Here is a 15303-nt window from a genome sequence, read left to right on the forward strand (position 1 = left end):
GAAGAAAAATATACAAATTTACATGACTTTCAAGAAAAATCATTTCTTTTTGTGAGCCTGCAGATTTTTATGGGGCTCTTAAAATCAAAATGTAATGTCAGTTGTTTTCAAAATGTAAACATCTTTGTTAGAAAAAACGGAGAGCTAGAAATTAAATCAGAGGGCGCTGGTTGTAGTAACAAGTCAGTGGGAAAGTTGACACATAGCTGTAAAGAATGCACCGTCGTTGTCTACTAAAGTCAGTCCCGTGTTAGCTTTCCCACGACAATGATATAAAAGGTGTGAGCCACCGGAAGCTCAAGAGTTCGCACACGGAAGTTATATTTGGTCTTAGTAATTCCCCGTCTCCTGCACCTCCAAGAAAGGACTCATACCTGGAGAAGACAACAGTAGAAAACGTTGACAACGCCCAACGCTTCCATAAAGAACTGTCATCACTGCATATAGGACTCATCCAACTTTACAGGTAATTATCAGCGGACTGTGAACTCTCTCTCGTAACGGAAGTAGGCATAGCTGTTATAGAATAGACTAAACAGTTGTCAATCATAGACTTTGTAATCTTATGTTAATTGCATCTAGCCTATATAACCTAGAGATATATGCATTTAACTCTGTGTAGCCTCCTGTATTTTAGTGTTAGCTGTATAATAACTGCTTTGTTATTTTGTTAAACCTGTCTCCTGTCACTGCTGACTTTCTCACCTCCCTTGCCACTCGATAACAGCCATCCAAACAACGTGGGCAAGTTTTGCCAACTTGATGTGTAAGTGGCAATTAGGGAATTGACCCTATGCCCTCATAATCTCACACACACGTGTGAACAGTTTTTTGAGGATGAAATACAATAATTCAAAATTTGGAAAAGAATAATGAATGAAAACCTCAAATTCTATGTGATTATCTTTATCAATATTGATGTTAATATTACTTAGTCTCGTAGTTCAAGTACAATAAATTATGTGGCTCATTATATTATAAAATTATGTATAGAGCTTTACCAAAGCATTATATTATAATACTTGGTTACTTGCTATTCTCTCAATTAGTTGTATGTTTTTTGGAACTTAGCATAAAGTTGCTATTGAGAACAAAATCATACAGGAATACTCCTTTTGATAGAAAAAGTAGATTTTTATTTTCTCTAATTTACAATGTATATGCATTTCAGGTTTCATGCCCCTCTTCAGTCCTTAGTGAGATCTGACAACAGTTATTAAGTTACTACCAAAATAAGAATTCATTTTAAGATGTTCTTTCCCCTCCCCACCCCATTTCAATNATTTTATTACTCACAAAACAAGCAACCACTCATAATTAGAAAATTAAGTCTCGTGTAAATATTGGCTTCCCTTCAATGGTCAAGCTGATGTTACCAGCTAAAACATGCAAAAATTTAACAAAAATATTAAAGTAGCCAAGACATAGCCAAATATTGTAGTGACACATCACTAGTGGACATTTGAAATTTGCCAACCAGAACGGTCAGTTAACCTATGTGACAGTTAATCGGGGGGTCAGATAATCGATGCTCTACTGTATCTGATGTATCCTTACAAATTAATTTTTTACATATTTTAACTTATTTTATTTTTTAAATAATAATTTTTTACTTCTGAAAAAATATCAATAACAGTCAATGTTTTGATAGCCTTTAATTCTTTTTGTGAAGCTAAGACATCATTTAAATACTTTTTGTTAGCTTATCTTCCAAGTTTGTAATTTGAATTGTGATGAATGTAGATTTAAATTATAAAGTAAGAGCTTTCACATTTCTTTCCTGAGATAGAAAGAGTGGGACAAATTAAATTGAGATGTATAAAATATCCATATAATACTTTTCATTAACTTATTATTTATATTTAATTTTTTCATTTTTATATAAAACATTAAACTTAAAAAGCAACAAGAAAGGATGCACTTGTACATATTATATAAACATATAGCTTATACAATATATACAATACATATCAGTATTATACTAATTCTGGTTCAGTTGAACCAGTATCTCAAACATGTTCACCTCAAACTTCTTTGTTTCAATTTTTTTTCCTGCATTTTAGTCTAAATTCAATATTTTCCATGTTTATCTCAAATAATTTTCTCCCAAAATCTCTATCTTAAATTATGGACTGAAGTGTCAATTAAAACTTTGAAGCTCAGCAACTATATTTTGATAGCATAAACTGTAGTTGAGAAACATCTCTTGTAATACATTATGTAGCTGCAATTAATGCTGCTTTTCTCTGATTGGCTATGAGTTTGGCTTGTGTCTAATTGGTTGAAGAAAGTCAGGTATTATTGACAAACTTTTGACATACCTTAAAAGAAATGTTTTATTTACATCTAATGCAGGTATGTACTGTATTGGCTATTGTATTAATTAATAATAAAATACCATGCTCCCGATCAAATCTATTACTGTGTGAGATCCGCGATTTTTATGTAGATGTCAGAAAAAAACCTTTGTAAACAACTCTGATGGAAAAAGCCCGCTCTTGATGAGAATTATATCGGAGGTCACTTTTTGTTTTCACAATTAAGTGGGAAAGTTGACACTTGGTTGATCAGAATGCACCGTTAGTGTCAACAGAAGTCGATCACGTGACTCCTTTCCCACAAAGAATGTATAAAAGTTCGAGCCCTGGAAGCTCAGGGTGACCAAAGGAAGTTATACTTATTAATGTGTGCATCTTGTCTCCATACACGGACATAGCGACCTAAAGGACATCGCCATATGACAGACAACAAAATTTGAACTTCCATCACCATTCTACAGTTCCTGCGCCGACTAAGATTCCTATGGCCCATTCAACGAACGCATATTAGTCATATCCTCGTGGAGGTATTTGTATTTTAGAGCTTTGTGAACTCTCTCTCTCAGAATAGCCATTAAAGCTGTTAAGAGTGGTCCTTTGTATAGTTAACTCATATTTAACTGCATTTAACCTATATATATATATTGTTATCGCCTTATGTAACCTAGCTTAGTCATTTAATAAATGTTTTGTTATTGTTATAACCTGTTGTCTATTGTTGTACCTGCCGACTTACCGACGTTCTCCCCACTCGATTTGCCCTCCTAAGCCATCCGACAATCTGAGAATGGGTTTTACCAACCTGTTGCAGTGTAAGTGGTCAAGAGGTATTAACCCTTGGCCCCTTGCTTATCTCACAACTGTTTACTGTGTAGGAACTTCTATATCTCAACATGTCTATCTTGAATTTTTTTTCTTGTTCTTGTGACATTTGATGGACAGATTGAACTGTATATTGTTCAATATAATGTGATTTTATGTTATTTTCATATACACTATTAGCAAAATTAAGGCTGCATTTATGGAAAATTTTAAGGTTTTATTATTTTTCCTAGCTGTTTTATAAAATTATATATATATATATATGACTTTATTTTGAAAAATGAATTTTTAAATGCATATTATGACCTAAAATAAAACATTTTTATTGTTATATATAAATGTATTGATGTAATTCTGAGGAAGTTATTTTATTAAATATAATTTATATTATACATATACATATATATATGTATATGTATACATATTATTATACATATATATATATATGTATACATAAGTTATTATATATATATAATAACTTTCTCAGAATTACATCAATACATTTATATATAACAATAAAAATGTTTTATTTTAGGTCATAATATGCACTTAAAAATTTTTTTTTCAAAAAATAGTCAAAAGTATTCATTTAAAATACTTTTTTAAAATCAAAACAATCTTTCTCTTTCAAAGGAAATATATACATTTATTTATTTAGTAAAATGTATAACTAATTGTATCTGGAAAAAATCAATTATAGTATGGAAATATGTTGAATTATTTTAAATGAACTTTTTTTAGTATAGATAGATATGCATATTGTCGTGTAACATTATAAATAAATATATGAAGAAACAGATCAATAGCTTTAAATAAATTAGAGGCTTCTCTCTATATAATAGAAAATGGGGGGACACTATATAAATGAAAACATTAGTTTTTGTTTATATTAATTAAACTAATATAAAGAATTGTACCATCAAAATCTATATACAGGATGATTCTATAAATAGTTGCCCTAGTCGTTCTCACTGAAATTGTTTTAAAACCAAACTGATGTGTATTTATACTGTCTGTGTATGAACTGAACTTTTAAGATATGAGGCCAAAAAAACTATTTTTGGATAAAAAATAATTTTTAATTCAAAATTTGTATTTTTAAATTCTGAAAGTTAGAAATAATTTTTATTATTGTATATTTTATAATATTCAACATCAATGTATTTTTTTTAATTCAGTCTTTTTGTTTTTGAACTCAAGAATGAAATTTTTATGCAAAATAGTGTAGTTTGAAAAAACTCATACAGGTGAAGTAGCTTCTCTGCAATAATTATATTAAATAAATGCACAAATTTAAAATGGGACTTATATCCTGAAAAACTAATCCTTTTGTGTAAATTACATGTGTGTATCATAGTATGAAACTAATTAGTCATTAAGTTCAAATTTGAGTGATAACTGCCAAGAAACAATTTTGCTACAATAGGCATAATATCCATTTAAAAACATTACAGATCTGTACAAATATATAGTTTTTATCATTTAAATAAATATATATATAATAGTTATTTAACAAAAAACATTCAGATATGTAATTCAAAACAGTTATGAGAAAAAAGTTCCTGAGTAAATAAAGGCTAGTGGGGGTCTTTTTTTTTTTTTAAAAATAAGTCATTTTTTATGACTATATTTTTTTAAACATTTAGCATAATATTTAGCACAATAACAACAAAAATTACAAATTTTTGTTGTTATTGTGCTAAATATTATGCTAAATGTTTAAAAAAATAGTCATAAAAAATGACTTATTTTTTAAATTTAGCACAATAACAACAAAAATTACAAATTTTTGTTGTTATTGTGCTAAATTTTTCTTAGTTTTGTTGTTTAATTTTGCAGCAATTATTTACTCATGATAACTTTTCTTAAATGAATAAAACAAATTTAAAGAGGTTAAATTGGAATTTCAAATATTTAAATTACTAATAGTTTTTAAAAAGATACTTTTGAAATGAATGAAATAATAATATTTCTGGAAAAATTTGTCACTGTTAATTTACATATTATATTACTAAAACTTTTATACTTTATATAGGTTTGATAGATAAGTTTGAAAATTTTCATACGAAATGATTTTATGATTCTTATTTAATTTTATATAATGTAATGTAATTCATGTGTCCAGACTAAAAGTACTATACACATTTTTAATTGGTCTGATATAATAAATTACAGATGATAAAACAAAATGACTGGAAGATAACTTCATTTCTAATAATGGTATTGTAGGAATGAGAGAGAATAAACTTAAATATAAAAAATATTTCATAATTTTTGCTAATTGTCCATTATTGTTTAAAATGTTAATTGTAATTTTATCAATTCTATGTACATCATCATTTGAAAAAGATTAATTTTCTAGTAGAAATTGATTTTGAAATATTTTTCAGGCAGAATTAGATCTTCTTGATCTAAATCCCCTTTTGGAATCATCTAAAGCTTTAGTGGTAAGTTTGTTTTAAATTTGAGTTTGGATTGTTTAAATTGCTGTAAATAAATATTTTGCATATGCTGTAAACATATGCTGTAAATAAATATTTTGATTTGTTGTGTCTTGTATTTTCTTTTATCTCTGTATTCATGTTGTACAGTAGAAGTTTATTAATTTAGTGCTTGCTAATCGGAATGTCCAGTAATCTGGAACCCTCTGAAAAGTAACCAACAATCTGAAATTGTTTGATGATCCTGCAGGCTAGTATTCAGGGAGTTGGAATAATTTTGGACATATGGTGATCTAAAGACTGGGTGAAAATAAAGGCAAAAGTTGTGGGGTGTGGCTGTGCATGTTTTTACATCATGAGATTGACCAATGGAATTAAGAGCAGTGTGATTTGAGAAAATGACTCATTTTGTTTGTATTGAATTAGATGGATTAGACACTTCTACTGCTTTTACTAAAATATGTGTATACCAATTTTAGAACATGATAGTGTAAACATCTTTTACAATCAGACTTGAAGGCATTACCTGATTTTTTTTTGCTGGTTTCAATAAGAATTAAAGCCTAACCTTGGTCTGCTATTATGCATTATTACAATCTATTCTGTGATGAAGAATATCTTCTGTTGAAGAAAGCCTTACTGGCAACATACATAGCTGCCATCTGAACAATCCAATGGCATTTCTCATATAGCCACTTATTAATTTCATTTTTTAAGTGGTTACACATAAATGAAAATAAAGCTGTTGTGGAAATTTTGACTGACTGCTGAAATTATTGAAAGCATTACAAATTCACAAAGAGTTGAAGAAACAGAAGACAACAAGGACAACAAAGTGAATGAAACCACAAAATGCTCTTTGGTTTAAGACACATATGATCAACCCCTGCCTGCAGGCCAAGATTCAGTCCTCTACTTCTTTTGATCTGGCCCTAATTTATTTCAGCAAAGTTTGTCTGATTCATGATGGGAGAAAACGTGGCGTGTTCTACTAACTCACATTAAGCTGACCTCATATGACTTGCACAAAACACACCATGTTTTCTCCCACCAAGGTCTCTTTCTCACTTTCATGTGTGAACATGTTACAATGTACAATATGTCAGTTCAGTACTTGAGTTGGTCTTGTGCTTTGTTCAGTGCCTGCAGTGTAGAAGAGTTTTGTTTCACAGTTCTGAATATTGCTTATAAATTTGGGACAATGTCAGGGGTTATGTCAAAAAAAAAAGTAGATGCAGAGAATTGTCAATTTAAAGATGTGTATGGAGGATTATTATTTTATTCTTAATAAAAGTTTGCCTGTATATTTGCTGTACAGTACAACAAATTCATATCCATCAACAAAGAATACAACTTGAAGAGACACTTTACTTTGAGATGTGCAGATCACCAAAAAGTTGCTGGACAACTACAAAAAGATGAAATACAGAAGTTGAAGAACTTGGATAGCCAGCAGCAAATGTTCAACAAACAAAGAATGTGCAGCACTCACAGCATTATCAAAGCCTTCTTTGTGGTAAGCAAAAAAATCACTAAGCATTCTGTCATTTGGTAAAGGAGAATTTATCAAAGAATGTCTGATGGATGTTGCAAATCTTGAAAAGAAAAATGACTTTGAGAATATTTGTTTGTTGAGACACTGTTGTCCAATGGATAGAAATTATGGCTGATGATATCAAAAAAAGTTTAAAAAAGAAGATTGCTAGATTGGATGCATTTTCAATTGCTTTGGATGACAGCACTGATGCCTCTGGTACAGTGCGACTAGCAATATTTATTTGAGGAATTGATGCAAATTTTAACATCACAGAAAAATTATTGGCACTCCAGTCATTAAAAGGAACGACGACTGGTGAAGATTTATTTGAAATAGTCAATACAGTCTTTGAGAGATTTGTACTTAAATGGAGTTTATTATCTGGCATAGGCACTGATGGAGCCCCTGCAATGGCTGGTGCACAGAAGGGATTTATTGGAATAGTTTATGAAAAAGCAATAGAACTACAGATCTATTTGGAAAATTTAACAAATTTTCATTGCATTATCCACCAACAAAATTTGTGTGCAAAATCAATTAAATTCACAAATGTTATGGAAGTTGTAGTAGCCAGTATTAACTTTATTAAGTTACATGCACTTTAAGGAGTATTTGGTAGACCTTTTTTGGATTATGAAGATGTGTCGTATTATTGTGAAGTGAAGTGGTTGAGTAAAGGTAACATGTTAAAATGATTTTATGATCTGAGACAAGACATTGCAGATTTTATGGACATAAAAGGAAATGCAATTAACCAAGTAAAACAATGAGTGGGTGTGATATAGCATTCCTTGTAGATGTCACTGGATATGTAAATGAACTGAATCTTAAATTGCAAAAACAAAGACAATTTGTTCATGAACTGCATGGACATTTCAAAGCCTTTTGTAATAAACTAAGATTGTTGGAAAGTCAGATAAGAGCTAAAAATTGTTATCATTTTCCTACTCTAGCAACTCATAAAATTATCCCTTAATTATTATGGAGATGAACTGAAAGCACTAATAGAGCAATTTGATACAAGGTTTGCTAACTTCCAAAACAAAGATTCCACATTTGCTATATTTGCTTATCTGATGGATGCTGATGTAAATAATGTGCCAGAAAATATACAGATGTAACTTTATTGAGCTTCAGGTGGATTTAGTGCTAAAATCAAAATTTAACAACATTACTTTGATGAATTTTTATAAATTTTATTTGGTGGAAGAAAAATATACAAATTTACATGACTTTCAAGAAAAATCATTTCTTTTTGTGAGCCTGCAGATTTTTATGGGGCTCTTAAAATCAAAATGTAATGTCAGTTGTTTTCAAAATGTAAACATCTTTGTTAGAAAAAACGGAGAGCTAGAAATTAAATCAGAGGGCGCTGGTTGTAGTAACAAGTCAGTGGGAAAGTTGACACATAGCTGTAAAGAATGCACCGTCGTTGTCTACTAAAGTCAGTCCCGTGTTAGCTTTCCCACGACAATGATATAAAAGGTGTGAGCCACCGGAAGCTCAAGAGTTCGCACACGGAAGTTATATTTGGTCTTAGTAATTCCCCGTCTCCTGCACCTCCAAGAAAGGACTCATACCTGGAGAAGACAACAGTAGAAAACGTTGACAACGCCCAACGCTTCCATAAAGAACTGTCATCACTGCATATAGGACTCATCCAACTTTACAGGTAATTATCAGCGGACTGTGAACTCTCTCTCGTAACGGAAGTAGGCATAGCTGTTATAGAATAGACTAAACAGTTGTCAATCATAGACTTTGTAATCTTATGTTAATTGCATCTAGCCTATATAACCTAGAGATATATGCATTTAACTCTGTGTAGCCTCCTGTATTTTAGTGTTAGCTGTATAATAACTGCTTTGTTATTTTGTTAAACCTGTCTCCTGTCACTGCTGACTTTCTCACCTCCCTTGCCACTCGATAACAGCCATCCAAACAACGTGGGCAAGTTTTGCCAACTTGATGTGTAAGTGGCAATTAGGGAATTGACCCTATGCCCTCATAATCTCACACACACGTGTGAACAGTTTTTTGAGGATGAAATACAATAATTCAAAATTTGGAAAAGAATAATGAATGAAAACCTCAAATTCTATGTGATTATCTTTATCAATATTGATGTTAATATTACTTAGTCTCGTAGTTCAAGTACAATAAATTATGTGGCTCATTATATTATAAAATTATGTATAGAGCTTTACCAAAGCATTATATTATAATACTTGGTTACTTGCTATTCTCTCAATTAGTTGTATGTTTTTTGGAACTTAGCATAAAGTTGCTATTGAGAACAAAATCATACAGGAATACTCCTTTTGATAGAAAAAGTAGATTTTTATTTTCTCTAATTTACAATGTATATGCATTTCAGGTTTCATGCCCCTCTTCAGTCCTTATTATATTATATATTATTTTAAAAAGTAATTACCTAAAAATAATTATAGTGACAACTGGAATAACTAATTATTAAAATAGTGGGATAGAACATGTAAAATTGAAATTAAAAAATAAGGAAATAAATAAATAAATATAATAAAATGTTTTTAAAAAGTAATAATAGTATTCACCTGTAGAAATAAAAATATTTTGGTTAAAATGTATAAAAATGGACTAATAAAGGTAGTAAAAACATAAATCCTTTAAAACCGATAAAAACTGGTTTGAAAAAAGTCAGGAAGTCTGATACTTTATACAGTATAGTGAATTGAAATGGGGTGGGGAGGGGAAAGAACATCTTAAAATGAATTCTTATTTTGGTAGTAACTTAATAACTGTTGTCAGATCTCACTGATGACTGAAGAGGGGCATGAAACCTGAAATGCATACCCATTGTAAATTATAGGAAATAAAAATCTACTTTTTCCATCAAAAGGAGTGTTCCTGTATGATTTGTTCTCAATAGCAACTTTATGCTAAGTTCCAAAGAACATAAACATTGTATTATAAATAAAACAAGTTGCTACTTCATATTTCATTTAATTCATTTAATATTAATTTATTCTATTTAATAATTTGGTTCAACTCTTGACTCAGAGACAGAATGACAATTTGCTGCCCATCCTGGTTTAAGGGAATCAGACACCACCACAAAAATCAAGTTTATAGAAAGAATTCTGCATTACCATATGGATTTGTTCATGATGCCTCAGTTTATCAGGCATGCCTCAGAGAAGACATTTGCATAATTCATTGCAATGGAAGACCATTCATTCCCGTGATGTTTTTGCTATGTACACCTTTTTGTATGATTTTAATTTTGGACATGAGTGTGTATTATTGTGAATTTTGATTTTGTTTAGTAATATTTGTTTAATGTTTTGCAGGTTTTCCAATCAATCTTTACAGAGATGCACTCATGACAGGTGTTATAAACTATATACTATCATCAGACAAATAAGAAGCACATATAATGAAATCAGAAGTGCATAATAGTATGGCTGGTACAAAGTACACAGTCTGTGACATTCAGATAGTATTTTAATAAAGTTTGATTTAGTTATATGCAAAAATGCCCAGTAATTCAACACCATTTTGTTAATCCAAAACCTACAGGATCAAACTTCTACTGTATAACAATTGGTAATTTTGTACTAAGCCAGAATTTACAATTTTAACTCATTAACAAAATGTATAATTGTTAAGCAAATTAAAGATTAGCAAATATTTTAAGATAACATTGTTAATGCTTTAAGAATTAATCAGTTTAATGCAATAGTCATAAAGTAAAATTTTAACATATTATAGCAATTACTTTTTTTTATTATAAATATAAGAGTAATGTAATTATTAATAGAAAAAATATAGTTGCAAAAAATTAGCAAGTCAATTCTTAAAGCAATGTAACTGTTTTTTCCTCTCATTTATAACTTATTCATAAAAGACCCTTTCTATGGGTGCATTAGTGCCAGGCAGACATAAAATATACTCAATAATTATACGAAAGTTCGTATGATTTGAAATTATTAGTGTGAAAGTGTTTGAACAATTCCACCCAATGACTTTTGGTTGAAACTTTCCCAGTGTTCCATTCTGTCACTTTTTGCAGTGTTAAAATTAAGTGTAATGTAGTTAGAAATAAGTGAATACTCATCAAATACCTTTGTATTTTGGTTAATAAATCCCTTTTCAACCAATACATTCATTACACTTTTAATTTCTTTCCACTTAGGTATTTTGGTTAAATTTGACCATTCAAATATTTCTAATTCTTGAAAGGACAAAGTTCACTGCTCCAAATATTCTTTTGCTTATTTTATAGAACTCTGCAGCTGTAGTTTTCATATATTCTTTGTCGACATTACTGCAGCCACTTTCTTTCAATTTTGCCATTAAATTATGAATGGAGTGGGAAAGAAACAGGTTACTTTGTTTCAAGGTCAAATTGTCTTTGAGTTGATTTATTTCCTACATGGCTTCAATTACAGAAATACTCTGATCCTAGATCTTTAACACAGCTTGATGGAAACATTGTTGACTGTGCATGCATGAAAAAAAAAAGCCATAATTCAGAGTTAGGGTTTTCATTAAAGGTTCTTAATATGTTTGGACATTTATTGATACTCAAAAAGTAGTTTTTTAATGGCTTGTGCAGTTTCAAAACTTTCAATAGCAGGCATAAGTGCAAACCACCTAGTTTTACTATAGCCTAGCAATTTGTGATACTCTGTGTCAACTTCATTACAAAATTCTGTCAGATCTTCCACGCAACCACTATAGATATAAAAATGTGAATATATTTTCACAATTACACATTCAAAGTCTACAGGTAGACAATCACAGCAGTTTTAATCACATTGAATTGTATGCACTCTACACCTGTTTCCTATCAATGTTCTTCTGAGAGATAAATTTAGTTTTGCTTAAACATTGTTGATGCCTTGTCTTTTCAATTCACCAAAATTGCGGTTAGTATTATCTCCACAAAATGCCATGGGTTTTGAAGTCAAATTATTTTCTGTCAATACTTTCATTAGATAATTGACAATAACATCTGATGTTTCACCTGGTTGCTCTTGAAATTCTATAGGTTTGACTTGTGTTCCTTCATATGGTAAAAAGAAGCAAACTAAAACAGGGAATATTTTATTCTTAAGCCTTTGTGTCCTTATTATACAATTTTATTATTAGGTGTCCAAGTCCTGCAAAATGAGGAAATGTATCCAGAGAAAAAAATAAAAAAAATTTTTATTATTGGCCTGATTTACCTGTACACAATTTACACGCTTTATGTTTTGGATCATTCAGTCCCTCATCAGCAGGTTTACCACCACCATGTGCTAAAAACAAGATTTAAAAAGGGATTACAATAATGCTACAATAATTCAGTGTTCAATAATTACTATTAAAATGACTTACATTATTTTGGTCTCTAATAACATCAAAATATAAAAATAACATAAAAATCCATATTAAGTCTCCGATCTTGTATATATAAATGAACTATTTTAAAAAATGCATATTTAAAAAGGGGGATTGTGAAAACATTTTCCTAAAACCAACATATCCAACACCTCCCTTTGCCTGGACCATTATTGTATTTCTATGTACATTTCCTCTATAGATGTGTCAATCTGCTACCCGTCAATAATACTGTCCCGGGATTGGTGGATTTCTCTTCTCAAGTTGTTATTGCTTTGTCTTTTAATGTACATATGTTCATATAGTTGCCTTTTATAATTATCGTTTTCTTTTCTCTTTATTTTGACTGTATTTAAATCTATTTCACATCCATTTGTATTGCAGTGTTCAGCCACTGCTGAATATGCATAATTATCTTTAATAGCACAAATGTGTTCCTTTATATGTATAGTAGAGCATCGATTATCCGACCCCTGATTAACCGTCACATTGGTTAACCAACCATTCTAGTCAGCAAATTTCAAATGTCCACTACAATATTTGGCTATGTCTTGGCTACTTTAATATTATTTTTGTTAAATTTTTGCGTGTTTTAGCTGGCAGCACTGGCTCGACCATGAAAGGAAGTCCAGTATTTAAACGAGACTTAATTTTCTAATTATGAGTGGTTGTTTGTTTTGTGAGAGCAATAAAATAATTTTTAAAAAAATTTTTACGATACAATAGCGACGATTATTATTATTTTAAAAAAAAATTTGTTAGGCTTAACATCAATGAAAATTCAACGCGAAGTTGGTTAATAGCGATATACTAATATACTATACTAATAATGTATTTTTTTCATTCTTTTCGGTTATCCGATTTTTTCAGTTATCCGACTAACTTGAGTCCCTAATTGAGTTGGATAATCGATGCTCTACCGTATTTTCAATTTTCTGTTTGTTTCTCCTATATATGTTTTTCTTTGTCTACAATTACAATCAAATGAGTATACTACATCATTTTCTTCTGTTATTTCCTGTTTTTTATTACTGTACTTCTATAATATAAATATTTTTTGATTGTTAATTTTTTTTCTGGTATTAAATTTATTTTATTAGCTAATATTTTCTTAACCCTTTCAAAGAATTTAGGTATATAAACTTGCTGAAGAGATCTTTAATTCATGTTACTATTGGTGCTAATGCATTTACAATAATAGCTTCTGTTTTTGTTCGAGCACATCTAAATTTCTCTTCAAAACAAGTTTGAGTTAATTTAGAAGCACAATTGTTTGAGCAAACTCCTGTGGTTCTCTCGCACCATATGATAAGCCCAGGTGCCTTTTTGTCACAGCAACTTCCAGATCTTTCAAAGTTGGTGAATCCATTTTCTTAAAAAAAATTAAGCATTGAAGAACTCAAAGCGGCAGCAAGGTCGGAATTTTTATGTTTTTCTGGTCTTAAATGATGATTAATATTGCTGGCACCTCCATGAGCTGTGCTAAATTCTGTATACTTTCACGTCTGATGTCCAATGGAGTATGTCTTTGCTTTATACACAGGTACTTAGTTTGTAAGTTAACATTAAAAGTGCATTTGTATTTAGGCATTGTTAAAATGAAGGATTCACATACAAGAAATTTAAATTGACTACAATAATGCATGTTGATAAAAAAAAACAATAATTAGTTGTCAAGAAAGATGCGTGAGCTATGTATGTGTATTTGCAACAGAGGATAGAGCAAGCTACTAGGCTTCTGACTTATATTTGTGTGAGACGTATTGCCATGCCGTCATCACTGCACTACTAGGGACTACTGTTGGATGATTTTTTGCTCCTTTTTTTCCAAAATTGTTACTGCAGGTTGTTCTCTCTCTGAAAATGGGACATTTCAGCATCCTGAAGCTGTGCTTGGGGATAACAGGATAGACTACCTAAAAACAGGATGCATGTCATGTTAGTTAAGGTGTGTTTCAAATTTATACGGACACGAAAAAATTAAAGTAAAACACAAATTCGCCGCATTAAGTGACAAATGTTTTATTAAAAATAACATGGATTTACATGTTTTCACATTGCAAAATAAGAATTTTAATCAAACGTTGATATTTTGTCACTGAAAATAATATTTTTGAAAATTTTGTACAAAAAAAACTCTTACATATTTATCCGGACAGGTTTCAAATTGCAAAGTTTTCTTACAATTTAATGGCCAATTTAACCACCATTTAACTTAATTACATTAAATACTCGATTAGGCATTGTTTCAATTAAATTCTGAAGGAATTCAAACTTAAGTTTATTACAAGCATCTGAAATTGCTGCTTTCAAATCATGAATTGTGAAAAACTGCTTTTCATTGGCATAAACTGTACGAACCTTCATCCCCAAAGATTTTCCATCAGATTCAGATCAGGGCTTCTAGCAGGTCATGTCATCAGATTAATATTTTTACATTTAAACCACATTTTTGTTGATTTAGAGGCATGCACAGGGGCATTGTCTTGTTGAAAGATCCAATTTGGTCCCCAAATATTTGGTCCAGTTTCTACTAAATGATTTTTCAAGCATGGCTTGATACTTCTCTGAATTCATTCTATGAGTTATTAATGCTAAATCTGTGGTTCCATTGAATCCAAACGCACCCCACACTATTGTTGATCCCACATCCATTTGGCATTTTTGAAAATATTTGTTTTTCAGTTTTTAAATCGAGCCAATAATACTTTCAACCGTCTGGACTACCTAAGATGAATTGTTTTTCATCACTGAACTTCAATCCATTCTTTGGACTATGTCATGTGTTTTTGTGCCCAATCAAGTTTGTCACTTTTGTGCT

The 15303-nt window shown here is 30.4% G+C and overlaps 1 protein-coding gene and 1 long non-coding RNA gene across 2 annotated transcripts in view; both read left to right on the plus strand.

Annotated features, from left to right (window-relative positions):
• LOC111627045 (WD repeat-containing protein 26-like) overlaps positions 1-15303 on the plus strand; it is a 121819-nt gene that overhangs the window by 40519 nt on the left and 65997 nt on the right. The gene's annotated exons all lie outside the window — the stretch shown is intronic.
• On the plus strand, positions 5543-10776 carry LOC111627046. The gene is made up of 3 exons (XR_002756969.1): positions 5543-5587; positions 10158-10366; positions 10448-10776. It is a non-coding gene; the product is annotated as an uncharacterized LOC111627046 (long non-coding RNA).

The sequence above is a fragment of the Centruroides sculpturatus genome, unplaced genomic scaffold (assembly GCF_000671375.1).
Source record: "Centruroides sculpturatus isolate CEXI.00-Female unplaced genomic scaffold, Cexi_2.0 scaffold402, whole genome shotgun sequence".
In the NCBI taxonomy this organism is placed as follows: Eukaryota; Metazoa; Arthropoda; class Arachnida; order Scorpiones; family Buthidae; genus Centruroides; species Centruroides sculpturatus.